This window comes from Lepus europaeus, chromosome 1 (genome assembly GCF_033115175.1).
Source record: "Lepus europaeus isolate LE1 chromosome 1, mLepTim1.pri, whole genome shotgun sequence".
NCBI classification, from domain to species: domain Eukaryota; kingdom Metazoa; phylum Chordata; class Mammalia; order Lagomorpha; family Leporidae; genus Lepus; species Lepus europaeus.
The window spans coordinates 181,343,110-181,354,381 of record NC_084827.1 but is presented as its reverse complement, the minus strand read 5'-3'; positions in this window follow the sequence as shown (position 1 = coordinate 181,354,381).

Here is an 11,272-nt window from a genome sequence, read left to right as displayed (position 1 = left end):
TAAATGTTAAACGATTACGGATTTGGCATTACATTTTTAAAAAATATAACAGAAATATAAGAAGAATTTGACAAAATAGTTGTAGATACCTAACAACAGAGGGATAATAAACAATAAAACTGACAGAACAGCTGAGTAACCTTTTTAAAAGCATGAATGACAGTTATATAAAGGATAAGACACAGTCTTTTTAAAGATTTGTTTTATTTATATGAGAGAGAGAGAGGGATGGAGAGAGGGAGGGAAGGGGGGAGGGGAGGGGATTGATTGATTCCATCTGCTGGTTCACTTCCCAAATGGCCACACTGGCCAGGGTTGGGCCAGGCCCAAGCCAGGAACCAGGAGCTCCATCCAAGTCTCCCACATGAGTGGCAGGGACTCCGCACCTGGGCCATCTTCAGCTGTCTTCCCAGCACACCAGCAGGGAGCTGGGTCAGAAGCAGAGCAGCTGGGACTTGAACCAGAACTCCGAGATGGGACGCTGGCACTAAGACGGTGGCTTAAACCACTGCACCACAGTGCTGGCCCCAAGATGTATTTGTTTTGTTTTGTTTTTGACAGGCAGAGTGGACAGTGAGAGAGAGAGACAGAGAGAAAGGTCTTCCTTCCGTTGGTTCACCCCCCAAATGGCCGCTACGGCCGGTGGAAGCCAAAAGCCAGGTGCTTCCTCCTGGTCTCCCATGGGGTGCAGGGCCCAAGCACTTGGGCCATCCTCCACTGCACTCCCGGGCCACAGCAGAGAGCTGGCCTGGAAGAGGGGCAACCGGGACAGAATCCGGCGCCCCAACTGGGACTAGAACCCGGTGTGTCGGTGCCGCAGGTGGAGGATTAGCCTATTGAGCTGCGGCGCCGGCCATGATCTGTTTGTTTTTAATTTCCAAGGAACATTAAGAAAAACAAAAGCAGAGCTAGTGTTGTGGTCCCAGCCGTTGCGGACATCTGGGATGTGAACCAGGTGATGTCACTCTTGCTTTCCAAATGAACAAATAAATCTTAAAAAATGTTAAAGTCATCATGACATAGTTATACGATGGAATGCTTTCTGTAATAAAAAGGAACACATCACTTCATGAATTAAGCTCAAAAACAAGCTAAATGGGGCTGTGGTGCAGCAGGTTATCGCCCTGGTCTGAAGTGCTGGCAGCCCATATGGATGCTGGTTCAAGTCCCGGCTGCTCCACTTCTGATCCAGCTCTCTGCTGTGGCCTGGGAAAGCAGTAGAAGATGGCCCAAGTCCTTGGGCCCCTGCACTCACATGGGAGACCTGGAGGAAGCTCCTGGCTCCTGGCTTCGGATCGGTGCAGCTCCGGGTATTGTGGCCAACTGGGGAATGAACCATCGGATGGAAGACCTCACTCTCTCTCTGCCTCTCCTCTCTCTCTCTGTAACTCTTTCAAATAAATAAATAAGTCTTTTTTTTAAAAAAAGCTTATCACTTAAAATTAAAAAAAAAATAGCTAAATGAAAGCCAGACGGGAGAGATCACATATTGCAGGATTTCATTTAAATGAAATGTCCAGAAAAGCAGTGTCTAGAGATGGGCAGATCAGAGCTGCCTGGGGCAAGGTCGGGGAGAGTGACTGAGTAACTATGAATGGGCACAAGGGACCTTTGTGGGGAAATGAAAATGTTCCAAAACTGACTTGTGGTGCGACCATGTGACAACATTGCCGATAATCACTGAAATGAGTAACATACACCTGAGACCACGAACTTCCCCGAGAAATCATCAGCACCTACCTTACTGTCCTGATCAAGCGCTCACTTCTTTTTGTTTCCTAATTTAAAAAAAAAATCTTTAAAGGCTGGCGCCACGGCTCAATAGGCTAATCCTCCACCTGCGGCGCCGGCACCCCGGGTTCTAGTCCCGGTCGGGGTGCCAGATTCTGTCCAGGTTGCCCCTCTTCCAGTCCAGCTCTCTGCTGTGGCCCGGGAGTGTGGTGGAGGATGGCCCAAGTGCTTGGGCCCTGCACCCCATGGGAGACCAGGAGAAGCTCCTGGCTCCTGGCTTCGGATTGGCGCACCAGCCGTAGTGCGCCAGCCGTAGTGGCCATTGGGGGGTGAACCACCGGAAAAGGAAGATCTTTCTCTCTGTCTAACTCTGCCTGTCAAAAAAATTTTTAAATAAAAAAATCTTTAAAGGGCATCTATTTTTCTTCAGCCAAAAGTGTAAAGATGATTACATTGGCACTGTTAAATTCTCAGGACCTTAATTCTTTAGAGACTGACTAAATGGCTGTATTAGCACTCATCAAGGTGTCTTGAACTTCATGGGCTGGTACTGAGAAATAAGGTTTACCTTTTAATTTCATTTCCCATTAATTTTATGATGTCATCACATGTATTCTATGATTATAAATCTTCAGCTGCTGACAGAATAGTATGTTAGACAAACAGATTAACAAAGTACGAGATTCTAGGAATTTACTTAGTAAAATTAAAACACTCTGTTCCTCAGAACTATTACTGAAGACAGACAGCAAAGCCTGGCAGAACACGTCCACAAGCCTGTATCCAACAGGAGACTCACAGATCGCCTGAAGAACCTGTGCAAATGAAACCTTCAGAGACTCGGGCAGGGTGAGCGGCGTGGCAGGACAGGCCGAGGTCGCTGATGCCAGGGCGCAGGGGACGCGTCAGAGGCTTGGCTCTGCTTCCTGCTCATGTACACCCTGGGAGGCAGCAGGTAACTGCTGAAGTGCTGTGTCCCTGGGGGCCACATGGGTGGCCTGGATTGGGTTCTAGGCTCCTGGCTTCAGCCTGGCCCAGCCCAGACTGCTTAGGCATCTGGGGAGCGAATGAGCACATGAAACGTGTGTTTGCTATTCTGCCTTTCAAACAGAAATGAAGTTGCCGGCCCACTGTTAAAACACACACCTAACGCAAAGGGACAAGAACACTGGGTATTTTCTTCACACACACACACACACACAGCGTATGAGCCACTCCTGGGCACAGGAAAAGTGCTCACAGTCACTACTACCCAGGGACGCCTATGTGACCAACATACACTTTACATTCACCAGAACGGCTTTAAAATACGACATTATTTACCAGAGAACACTAGGTGCTGGTGAAGATGTGAACACGCGAACTCACACACTGCTAGAGCAAACCGGCCGTCTCTGACGACTGTCCCACTGCCAGTTACACCTGCAGGTTCGGGGGGAGATGCCCCACCTTATCAAATCCTCCGTTAACACTCAGACATCATCCACTGATGACTGAATCGGTCATTGCTGCCATGTACGCGCTGAGCGCACAGAAGTGATTGCCCTGCCTTTATAAAACAAAACACACAATTTCCACGGTCTGGGGGAGGAGACTGGGATGGGAACGAACCAACCGCATTTCAGAGTCCCTTCTCCTGGACTTGCCTGATGTAAGAATCACTCCGAGTCCAGTCAGCACCTAACCTGGAGCCCAGAACAATATCCTAGGAAGCCCCTGTACGCTGGGCATCTGGGGAACCCAGGGGCTGGGGGGGGGTGGGGGGGGGCAGACCTGACTCAGTCTGCGGGCTGGCAAAGGCCTTCCGCCCATTTAACCCGAGGTCTGAAGATGAGCAAGTGCGAAGGTGCCGAGAGACAGAATTCAGAGATAATTGTATTTTGGTACAAAATGTGAAATCTATAGTTTTTTTTCTTTTTTAAATTTTTTATTTATTTGAAAGAGTTACAGAGAGAACTAGAGACAGAGGTCTCCCGTCTGTCTGCTGGTTCACTTCCAAATGGCTGCAAACGAAGCCAGGAGCTTCTTCCAGGTCTCCCACATGGGTGCAGGGGCCCAAGCACTTGGGCCACCCTCCCCTGCCTTCCCAGGAGCAGTGGCGGGGAGCTGGGTCACAAGTGCAGAAGACGGGACGTGAACCGGTGCCCAGATGGGATGCCGGCACGGCAGGCCAGGACTTCAACCTCTGGGCCCGACACAGTATTCCACGACACACATTTCCATAAACTTTTCAAAGACCCTGCACAGACGTCAGTCCTAGGAGGAAGGATTCTCTTAATACTGATTGACAGAAAAGACATACCGCCATGCACAAAACTGCGTGAGATTTTTTAAAAACAGAGCTGTATCTAAAAGAGTTTCAAAACTAGAATTCCGGGGGCTAGCACTGTGGTGCAGTAGGCTAACTCTCTGCCTGCGTTACCAGCATCCTGTACGGGCGCTGGTTCATGTCCCGGCTGCTCTTCTTCTGACCCAGCTCTCTGTTACCGCCTGGGAAAGCAGAAGATGGCGCAAGTGCTTGGGCCCCTGCACCACATGGGAGACCCAGTAGAAGCTCCTGGCTCCAGATTGGCCCTGTTCCAGCTGTTGCAGCCATTTAGGGAGTGAACCAGCAGACCATGACCTTCCTCTCTGTCTCTACCTCTCTGTAACTCTACCTCTCAAATAAATAACATCTTTTTAACAAAAGAATGATAAGGAAGGTGAAGACATATAACAAATACACAGAGTAATTACATTAAAAAATGCTAGGAGCTGGCATTGTGGCGTGGCAGGTAAACCCACAACCTGTGACACCAGCATCCCATATGGGCACCAGTTCATGTCCTGCCTGCTCCACTTCAGATCCAGCTCCCCGCTAATGTGCCTGGAAAAGCAGTGTAGCTAAAGTCCTTGGGTCCCTGGACCCAGGTTAGAGACCTGGAAGAAGCTCTTGGTTTAGGCCTGGCTCAGCCCTAGTTGTTATGGCCAAGTGGGGAGTGAACTAGTAGATGGAAAATCTCTCTATTTATTTTTAAAGATTTATTTACTTGAAAGTTAAAGTTACACAGAGAGAGAGGGAGAGAGAGGGAGAGAGAGGGAGAGAGAGGGAGAGAGAGAGGGTTCTTCCATCCACTGGTTCACTCCCCAGTTGGCCGCAATAGCCAGAAATGCGCTGATCCGAAGCCAGGAGCCAAGAGCCTCCTCCAGGTCTCCCATGTGGGTGCAGGGGCCTAAGGACTTGGGCCATCCTCCACTGCTTTCCCAGGCCACAGGAGAGAGATGGATTGGAAGTGGAGCAGCTAGGACTCGAACCCACGCCCACATGGGATGCTGGCACTGCAGGCAACAGCCCCACATACTATGCCACGGTGCCACCCCCCCCCCAGCTCTACCTTTCAAATAAATTTTTTTTTAAAGATTTATCTTGTTTATTTGAAAGTCAGAGTTACATAGAGAGAGAGAGAGGAGAGGCAGAGAGAAAAAGAGAGGTCTTTCATCCGATGGTTCACTCCCCAATTGGCCGCAATGGCCGGAGCTGCACCAATCGGAAGCCAGGAGCCAGGAGCTTCCTCCGGGTCTCCCATGTGATTACAGGGGCCCAAGGATTTGGGCCATCTTCTACTGCTTTCCCAGGCTACAGCAGAGAACTGGATCGGAAGAGGAGCAGCCGGGACTAGAACCGGCGCCCATATGGGATGCCAGCGCTTCAGGCCAGGGCATTAACCTGCTGCGCCACAGCGCCAGCCCCCAAATATATTTCTTTTAAGATTTGTTTATTTATTTGAAAGTCAGAGTTAGAGAGAGAGAGAGAGAGAGAGAGAGAGAGGCTCTTCCACACGCGGGTTCACTCCCCAGAAGGCCACAACAGCTAGAGCTGTACCAGTCCAAAGCCAGGAGCCAGGAGCCAGGAGCCACCTCCAGGTCTCCCACACGGGTGCAGGGGCCCAAGCACTGGGGCCATCTTCCACTGCTCTCCCAGGCCACAGCAGAGAGCTGGATCGGAAGTGGAGCAGCCAGGACTGGAACCTGCGCCCACATGGGATGCCAGCATTGCAGGCGGTGACTTTACCCGCTACGCCACAGCGCCGGCCCCTCAAATTTTTTTAAAAAATTAAATCATTGACAGTATAATCACTGATCTAAGCACTTGGAAACAACAGTTTTTTTTTTCTTTAGTGCTATTTTGCTTTTGGGTGAGGAGCACTAGAGGTGTTATGATCTCTTTTGCACATAATAAATTCTAGGTGCTTTATAACACACACAGACGGACAAGATGCACATGTGAGGCTTAGGAATTAGCTGAACTGGAACTATGAGTATTCCACCCTCAATTGAATCTTTTTTTTTTTTTTTTTTTGGACAGGTAGAGTGGATAGTGAGAGAGAGAGAGACAGAGAGAAAGGTCTTCCTTTTTTGCCGTTGGTTCACCCTCCAATGGCCGCCACGGCCGGTGCACCGCGCTGATCCGATGGCAGGAGCCAGATGCTTCTCCTGGTCTCCCATGCGGGTGCAGGGCCCAAGGACTTGGGCCATCCTCCACTGCACTCCCGGGCCACAGCAGAGAGCTGGCCAGGAAGAGGGGCAACCGGGATAGAATCTGGCGCCCCGACCGGGACTAGAACCCGGTGTGCCGGTGCCGCAAAGCGAAGGATTAGCCTGTTAAACCATGGTGCCGGCCCTCAATTGAACCTTACAGAAAGTTTTGTTAGCTAGTAACTGAAAAACTATGGTGTAATATCGGGAATTTAAGGCATAACACCAAGGGCTTAATAGCGTCTTATGTTTTTACTGCAGTGAGACTGGTTAGTGGGCCTTAACCTTTGGCGTTATGGACTCGAGGTGTGTTCCAGCCAGACTCCCTTCTCTACGAGAATGAACCCACACACAGGACACCAAGGATATGGACTACTAGACTGGACTTCACTATGAAGTCTAAATTTTTGGCTTGAAGGATTTTATCTGAAACTGCAAATACTCCAGTCTAGGAATGCCAGGTAAATGTATTCAAAATATAGTTCAAAATGAAAACAGAGCTAATTTATCAAATAACTGACATTAGCATGGATCCGCGGGTTTTAGACTCAGAAACTACATTTTAAGAATATTTACCATCTTAGAGAAAATAACTTAATCATAGATAAGCTCATTACTTTCTAAAAAGGCTCATTTGAAAGGCAGAGTTAGAGTTTCTCCATCTGCCGGTTCACTCCCCAAATGGCTACAATGACCTAGACTGAGCCAGGCCGAAACCAGGAGCTTCCCCAGGTCTCCCACAGGGGCGCAGGGGCCCAAGGGCTTGGGTCGTTTCTGCTGCTTTCCCGGGTGCATTAGCAGGGAGCTGAACCAGAAGTGGAGCAGCCGGGACTCGAACCAATGCCCATGCGGGTGCTGGCACTGCAGGCGGCAGTGTAACCTGCTGGGCGACAACACAGCCCCCAAACTCACTGCTTAGTCTAAGTCACATTCCTAATAAAAGCATTTCAAAAAATTGGTGGGGAAGCAGCAGTCTTCATTTAGAAATCTCTGTCTCAAGCTGGATTTCCACTTGCATCTGATTCTGCATTCAATGTGTGGCAAGTTTCATTTTTTACAACAGATTTATTTATTTGAGGGGCACAGTGACAGAGAGGGGAGGAGGCAGAGCGAGCCCAGGTTAGCAGCAGGCTGGATGGAAGTGGAGGCCCGCGACTGGAGCAGCGACGACGTGGAGGGGTCACAGCGGGTGGCTGAACCCAAGCGCCAGCTGCATTCTTAAATGTGAACTGAAAACTCTGCAGTTACGGTCTATCAATCAGAGATCTCGCTGCTCAACACAAGACAGATAACCAGTCTTAGCAAGTTAGCCAAAGGCGCTGTGCCGTAGCAGGTAAAGCCGCTGCCTTTGAGACCCAGCTGCTCCACTTCCTGTCCAGCTCTCTGCTGTGGCCTGGGAAAGCAGTGGAAGATGGCCCAAGGGCTCCTGCACCTGCGTGGGAGACCGGGAGGAGGCTCCTGGCTCCTGGCTCCTGGCTTGGGATCGGCACAGCTCCGGCCGTTGTGGCCAATTGGGGAGTGAACCAGCGGATGGAAGACCTCTCTATTCGAAACTGAATTTCAAGCAAAAAATAAAGAAATCTTTAAAAAAAAAAAAGTTAGCCAAAGACTTGAATAAACACATCTACAAAGAAGATACACAGCCGGCCAAGAAGCACAGAGCTCAGGTTACCAGAGTTCTTAGGGAAATGCAAACCCAACCACAGCGGCCATGGCTGCTCCCCCAGGACAGCCCTTCAAGCACATGGAGGCCGAAGTGGACATTTATACAGCAAGGACACAGGGCTGGCAGATCTAACTCCACGCCGAGGCACACGTCCCACATCCTCCTCTCCAGAGGGGAGGGGAGAGGAGAGGAGAGAGGGCGGGCGGGGGCGAGGGCGAGGGCGAGGGCGAGGGCGAGGGCGAGAGAGAGAGAGAGCGAGAGAGAGAGAGACAGAGAGACAGACAGGAGGGGGCAGGGAGGGACCCTCTGGTGGACTCCCCAGATGGCCAGAACTGGGCCAGGCCCAAGCCAGGGGCGCCATGGGCTGCCCCACGAGGGTGGCACGGCCGCCTCCCCAGGTGCACTGACCACCGGGCCGCCTCCCCGGGCGCACTGACCACCGCGCCCCGCCCGCCTTCCGCAGCATGGTGGCCTCGGCCCCGCACGGCCCTGCCCACGGACGCCACGGACCCGCAGCTCCCCCAGGAGGCCCCGCCGTCGCACGCTGCCTCTCCTCGGGAAACCCTGCCCGCACCGGACCCCGCCAGGCCCCGGCGCGCCGGCCCCTCGCCACGTAACTCGGCTGGACGCAGCCTTGGGGTGCGAGCCCTCGGCGAGGAGAGGCTGGCGGGGCCCGCGGGGACCCACGACCGTCCGCCACTCGCGCCCCGCCGCCCCCGTCCACCCGCGCCCCCGTCCACCCGCGTCGCCCCCGTCCACACCCGCGCCCCCGTCCACCCGCGCCCCCGTCCACGCCCGCCGCCCCCGTCCACCCGCGCCCCCGTCCACGCCCGCCGCCCCCGTCCACCCGCGCCCCGCGTCCGCCCGCCGCCCCCGTCCACGCCCGCCGCCCCGCGTCCACCCGCGCCCCCGTCCACGCCCGCCGCCCCCGTCCACACCCGCGCCCCCGTCCACCCGCGCCCCCGTCCACGCCCGCCGCCCCCGTCCACCCGCGCCCCCGTCCACGCCCGCCGCCCCCGTCCACCCGCGCCCCGCAGCACCTGCGCTCCGCTCGCGGCGTCGGCTCGGAGCCGGGCGTGCGGAGCGGCCGCGGGCTGGGCGGGTAACGTAACGGCTGCCGGCGGCCCGCCCCCGTCTGACGGCGCGTGCCCCTATTGGTCGGCACGAGCAGAGCGGCACTGTGATTGGTCCGGTGTGCGGCACAAAAGAGCGGGAAAGCGGCTGGGCGCGGCCTGGGCCCGGAGCAGCCGCGCGGGGCTGCTGGTTTGCCCAAGGGCCGCCGGCTGTCTGGACCGCGCTGCCCTACCGAGCACCTGCACAAAACCCCGGCGGCGCCTGGGCGCCGTCCAGCCCCGGCCCACGTGTCCGGGCGGCGGGCCTGGCCCTGGTGGGCCGCTTGCCGGCCATGGCCCCTTCCTCGTGGGTTGGTTGTTTGGTTGCTGGTTTTTGTTTTTGTTTTTGCCACAATCTGCTAGAAATCCCCCTGGCAGGGCCAGGCCGTGGGGGAGGCGTTTATTTGCTTCCGGTGCAATGGGCTAAGCATCCGCCTGCAACGGCCGCATCCCATTTGGGCGCCGGTTCGAGGCCCCTCTGCGCCTCTTTTTTTTTGTTTGTTTGTTTGACAGGTAGAGTTATAGACAGAGTGAGAGAGAGAGAAAGGTCTTCCTTCTGTTGGTTCACTCCCACATGGCCGCTACACTGGCGCTGCGCTGGTCCGAAGCCAGGTGCTTCTCCTGGTCTCCCATGGGGTGCAGGGCCCAAGCACTTGGGCCATCCTCCACTGCACTCCTGGGCCACAGCAGAGAGCTGGCCTGGAAGAGGGGCAACCGGGACAGGATCGGTGCCCCGACCGGGACTAGAACCCGGAGTGCCAGCGCCGCAGGCAGAGGATAAGCCTAGTGAGCCGCAGCGCCGGCCTGAGTACAAGGTTTTTCGATGGCTCCCGGAACGTCATCTCTAAGCCAGCTCAGGGCGACGTGGTCTCAGAGCCCTGCCCCTGCCCTGCCCCTGCCCTGCCCTGCCCCTGCCCTGCCCTGCCCCTGTCCTGCCCTGCCCCTGCCCTGCCCCTACCCCTGCCCTCCCCTGCCCTGCCCCTGTCCTGCCCTGCCCTCCCCTGCCCTGCCCCTGTCCTGCCCTGTCCCTGCCCTGCCCTGCCCCTACCCCTGCCCTGCCCCTGCCCTGCCCCTGCCCCTGTCCTGCCCTGCCCCTGCCCTCCCCTCCCCTGCCCTGCCCCTGCCCTGCCCCTGCCCCTGTCCTGCCCCTTCCCCTGCCCTGCCCTGCCCCTGCCCTGCCCCTGCCCCTGTCCTGCCCTGCCCTGCCCTGCCCCTGCCCTGCCCTGCCCCTACCCCTGCCCCTGCCCTCCCCTGCCCTGCCCTGCCCCTGCCCTGCCCCTGCCCTCCCCTGCCCTGCCCTGCCCTGCCCTGCCCCTGCCCCTGTCCTGCCCTGCCCTGCCCCTGCCCCTGTCCTGCCCTGCCCTGCCCCTGCCCTCCCCTGCCCCTGTCCTGCCCCTGCCCCTGTCCTGCCCCTGCCCCTGCCCCGCTGTCCTCGGGGTAACAGCGTTGCGCAGGTTCCCTTCTGGCCACTTCAGCTCAAGGTCGCCCTGCACCCGGGCTGCTCGTTCCATAAGGAATGGGCAGTGCGATTCACACTGACCCTGAGGGGCCCAGGCGCCCGGGAGAGGGAGAAATATGCGCGCCTCGACCCCCGGGAGCCCCGCGGGAGGGGAGACGGAGAGGCGCCCCCGAGGCTGCGCTCTGATGCTGTCGCGTCCGCCTAACGGACCCGGCTGAGCTCTGCGAACTCCCGTGTGGAACGAGCGACTCCAGTGTCAGAGCCCTGATTGGTTCCTGTAGAATGCCTCCTAGCGTAGGCCTCGCCCGATCAGGTGAACTTGCTCCTTGAGAACCATAACCCGAGGTCGGCACCAAGGCTCACTTGGCTAATCCTCCGCCTGCGGCGCCGGCACCCTGGGTTCTGGTCCCGGCTGCCCCTCTTCCAGTCCAGCTCTCTGCTGGGGCCCGGAGGGCATGCGGGACCCCTGCACCCCATGGGAGACCAGGAGGAAGCAGCCAGCTCCTGGCTTCAGATCAGCACAGCGCTGGCCGTAGCCGCCATTAGGGGAGTGAATTAACGGAGGGAAGACCCCTCCCTGTCTCTCTCTCACTGCCTAACTGCCTGTCAAAAAAAACAAAACAAAACAAAACAAAAAAACACATAACCTGAGCCAGGTCATCTTGAGCAGCAGCCCGGGGCCGGTGCCCTCTGGGCAGGCAGACCTCCCGGGCTGCCAGACGGCTTGGTCACTCCTTCCTTGTCTGTGTGGCGCAGGTGTCACGGTCACTGGGCAACCTGGCAGAGAGG